Source organism: Drosophila ananassae, chromosome XR, assembly GCF_017639315.1.
Source record: "Drosophila ananassae strain 14024-0371.13 chromosome XR, ASM1763931v2, whole genome shotgun sequence".
Taxonomy (NCBI): Eukaryota; Metazoa; Arthropoda; class Insecta; order Diptera; family Drosophilidae; genus Drosophila; species Drosophila ananassae.
The window spans coordinates 8,403,355-8,408,550 of NC_057932.1; positions in this window are offsets into that span (position 1 = coordinate 8,403,355).

The following is a 5,196-nucleotide window of genomic DNA, read 5'->3' on the forward strand; positions in this document are numbered from 1 at the left end:
GCGAGAGCAACCGAAACAAAGCATGCCATTTCGGTTCCTCTCTGAGCAGTAGGCTTTGTTTTGTTTTGTTTCGGTTTTCTGTTGAACGAATTCATGAACGAATCATGAAACTCTCATCTACCGAACATCGCTCAATGAGAAATTTGAGTGACACTCGCACAGAGAGACTCAGTAAAAGACCGATTGACTGAAAAAGTCAGCACTAAAAGTCTTTTCAATAACTTGTTTTCGTTTCGCTGCACAGTGGCACATGGTACATGAAATTTGACGAAAAAACTTATTAAAATTTTAAACGTGAATTTTCCAATTTCAAACTAATATATTGATTATTTTAATTAAAAAATGAATATTTTCCTTTTAAATTCATTCATTTTGAGTTAAGCTTAACAACTAGACTTTTTACAACTTTGTTGTCGATTTTGTTAAATATAAAAAATTTATGCTTTTTTTTATTAAGTTCTCGTCCCATTTTCAATAAATTTGATGAATCACTGCTTACACGAGAGATTTACAAAGCAAATTGACAAGTTGAGCCCACTAAACTTCACATACACACATACATGCACAAAAGACTTTTTGAATCGTCGAACGCAAGCAAACGGTCCTAGAATGAGCAGACCAAACGAAAACAGAAAAAAGTGCTTTGACTGAGCGCGAGCAAAATTTGTATACGAGCAACTCAATCGGTTGCTCTCAGACTTTTTGCTCAAAGTCTCAGTGACAAACACTTATTTTGAGACCGCTCGAATCGGTTAACAGTTATTTGCAAGCTATGATTCTCAGACACTGCTCCGATATCCTATGCTACAGTGTGGAATGAATCTTTTATTATTGCACTTCATAAGAAAGGTTCTAAAATACTTATAGATAACTACCGCGAAATTGCTAAACTTTCTGCGATTCCCAAGCTGCTGGAGAAACTGGCAATATGATTGCAAAAGCATAATTTCCTCCACCCAGCATGGTTTTGTCAAGCATCGTTCTACAACAACCAATCTGCTAGAATTCACTTCGATCTTCCACAAGGGTTATCTAAAACGAATGCAAACTGATGTAGTTTACACCGATTTTAGCAAAGCTTTCGATTCTGTTAATCATCGTCTCCTTCTCCGGAAACTTTATCTAATGGGTTTTCCTCATAATATCATACAGTGGATGTAACATGATCACATCTCATGTTAGTAAAGTTACATCTGGTGTACGGCAAGGCAGTCACTTAGGACCTCTTCTGTTTATCCTCTTTGTTAACGACTTACCTAGTGTCGTGAGCTATGCAACTACACTTATGTATGCTGATGATTGTCAAGCTTTGTTTTTCTTTTTCTGACCACTTCCTTCATAGACATCTGCAATTTGACCTTAATGAAGTATTCTCGTGGTGCTCTAATAATCTCTCCTCACTAAACTGCTCAAAGTGCAAGGTTATGACGTTTAATCGTAGCATGCCTCATGTCATCTTGTACTCACTTGGGATTTACTTTTTAGATCGTGTTTCCTTAATGAATGATCTTGGAGTTCTTTTCGATCACAAGCTGTCGTTTAATGAACATATTTCTGTAACAGTTAATAAAGCCAGAGGAGTACTTGCTTTTATCAAGCGCTGGTCAAAAGAGTTTGATGATCCCTTCACCACTAAAACGTTGTATATCTCTTTGGTTCGACCGATCCTGGAATACTGTTCTTGCGTTTGGAGTCCGCAGTATATGGTTCATCAAAGAATTGATTCAGTGCAAAACCAGTTACTTTTATTTGCCTTAAAATATTTAAACTGGGACTCAGATGGTCTTCTTCCACCATATCGTTGTCGGCTAAAGTTATTAGACCTGCCACCATTGCAGGTACGTCGTACTTGTGCTGGGGCCATGCTCGTTCATAAAATCATTCTCGGTCAAGTTGACTCGAAACTTTTACTGGAAAAGATACGTTTTTCTGTTCCAAACAGGTCAACCAGGTCCTTACGACCCCTTTGGTTAACAATTTGCAGATCTAATTTTGCGGATCATGATCTCTTTCGCGTTATCTGTAAAAATTATAATCTTTTGTCACATTTATTTTCGCCTGAATTATCCCTAGATGTAATAAAATCAAAATTTATTGTTTTTCTATTAGAATAATTTTTCTAACTCTTAATTATAATTTGTCATATATGTATACTTAAAATAAAACCTACACTATCTTCTCTTATACTAAAGTTACCAGACATTGTAATCACCAACATTATGGGCAACTCTGTAAATTCGAAAATAGAGATACACACTTTAATAAAGGCAGTTCGCAGCCACACTGCAAAATGAACGTACAGACCTCTACCTTATGGACATAACATTTTGGCGACGAGGAGAAAAGGAAAGCGTATCGCGTAATCGTTGATTTTTATCAAGATGCCGACAGATACTAGCTTATTACAACCAATCCTAGCTCAACAGCAGGAATTTACGACAACTACATTGGAGCAGCAATGGAACTGGATGTACCGATGGGTCGGTACGCGCGGGTGAATCTATTTGACAAAGATGTACAAAGCTGGGAGTCATATATTGAACAATTATCACAACATTTTAATGCATATTCGGTCAGTGCAGATCTGAAACAAAAAGCTTACTTCCTTTCGTGGTGTGGTGTATCAATATTTGAACTTCTAAAAAATCTTTTGGGGAGTATCAATTTGAACACATTTACATACAAGCAACTCACAGACAATCTCACGGAGCATTTCACAACCAAACGTCATATTGTTGCAGCTCGTTACGAGTTCTTCAAAAGAGAGATGAAACATTCACAATCACATAGAGAGTGGGTAGCCGACATGCGCGGGATCGCTCGTGAATACAAGTTTGTTTACAACGCAGAAGGTTGTTTGGCAAACTATGTAGATGAAATGATTCGCGATCAAATCATATTACATACGCCATATGATGCAGTTCGCGCATCTGCTCTTCAAAAGACGCAACCAACTCTTGAAGATGTGCTCATAATAGCAGAAACTTACGAGACAACAACAAAAACCGTAGCAACGCTAAAAGAAAATGTAGAAAAAAATGTACCCCTTAATGCAAATAATAGTTATAAAAAAAAAACGCCAGTAAGGAAATCAAACAAAAACGCATTAAAATTGTGCTCTGGCTGTGGTCATTCTCATTCAAGAGAAAAGTGCAAGTTTCGCGTCGTATGCTACAAGTGTGGTAGAAAGGGACATATTACCGTCGTATTTATGTCACAGCAAGACAAAAGTAATTGGCGAAATCAAGACCAAGTTTAAAAGCAAGGTAAAAACGAAGCAAACGATATAGAAATGATTGAAGCAGTGTACAGTGTAACAGGCTTAATGAAAAATGAAAAGAACAAAAAAGTCATTGATCTGGAAATCTTGAACAAAGGGGTTTCATTTCAAATGGACTCAGGAGCAACCGCATCCGTAATAAACTCAAACACATACGCGCTCCTAAATAAACCACTATTACACAAGTGCTCACGAGTGTTACACGCATTTGGGCGCACACCAATACCATTGCTTGGGGTACGGGGTAGCTGCATACGGTTGCGAAATGTGGTGAAATAGAAAGAGAAATTATATTAATAGTGGCAAACGTGGAAAATTCGAACAATCTTTTTGGTTTGTATTCGGTTTTGATATAATGCCAGTATCGAACATTAACGAGGTGCACAGTGTCAATGTGACTGACATACACAACAAATATAAAAACGTTTTTGAGCCCGCAATGGGAGAGATAAAAGACTTCAAAGCCAGTGTGATTTTAAAATCGACAGCAACATCAAAGTTTTATAAAAGCCGCCAAATTCCTTTTGCACAAATATAAAAATTTAAGGCAGAGGCAGACAGATTAGTCCAAGCAGGGATTTGGAAACCGGTGAAGTTTAGCAACTGGGCATCCCCAATTGTTCTCGTACCTAAGCCAGGTGGAGCAATTCGAATTTGTGGTGACATTAAGCAAGTAGTCAACGCACAAATTGAAATCGAGCAGTACCCGTTTCCCACAAAAGAGGCTCTATTCCACATGGCAAGCAGTTCAGCAAAATAGACCTTAAACATATTATGGTCGTGAACACACCGCTAGGCCTTTTTCAATATCAACGTCTTCCATATGGAATAGCCAGCGTTCCGGCGATCTTTTAAAGATACCTAGAACAACTCCTGAAAGGAATAGTAGGTTGCGGAAACTATCTTGATGGCATCATCATCTCAGCACCGACTAGGGCAGAACATTTGAAAAGACTCTTGAAAACTTGATCCTTGGTATCCTTCAGGACAACGGTATTAGATGCAAAATGGAGAAATGTTTTTTCCTCAAGGATGAAATTGAATATTTGGGAAGAAAGAATATCCGCAAACGGTGTTCTTCCAGATACTTCAGGACTAGAAGCTGTAAAACAACTGAAGTCTCCTGAGAATTTGAAACAATTGGAAGCGTTTATGGGTAAAGTAAACTATTATTGCAATTTTATTCCAAATTATTCGCAGTTGGCAGCACCCTTGAACCAACTTTGCAGAAAAAATGTAGCATACATACTTGGGCCGCAACAGCATCAAGCATTCACAGACTTGAAGTATCACATTATAAACGCAACTGAACTAGCTCATTTCGATGAAAAATTATACTGATACTAGCAACTGATGCTTCATCCTTTGGTATTGGAGTAGTGCTTTCTCATCTTCAGAACGATGGAACCGAAAGACCAATAGTTTTCGCTTCAAAAACTTTAGATAAGCACCAAGTAAAATACAGCCAGATCGAAAAAGGACTTTCCATAATATTCGGAGTGAAACGATTTCACCAATATCTATATGGAAGAAGATTTATTTTGATTACAGATCACAAACCGCTTGTAACAATTTTCATTCCAGGCAAGCATCTTCCTCTGATGACATCAAACAGACTGCAACGCTGGGCCATCATTCTCATGGCCTACATCTTCGACATAAAGTATCGTACCACAGCAGCGCATGGCAACGCCGATGCTCTATCACGTCTTCCAGTAGGTATGGGTCCAGATTTTGACAAAGAAGAAGAGGCCTGCAATACTATACTGGAATGGACACCTCCTATTAATGCTGACACAATTCGCAAGCACCTAGGCACCGACGAAATTCTCAGACAAGTCATGCATTTCGTTACAGTAGGATGGCCTGAAAAACTTCAACCGAGCCAGGAAACTTTATTGCCATTTTTCAATGGA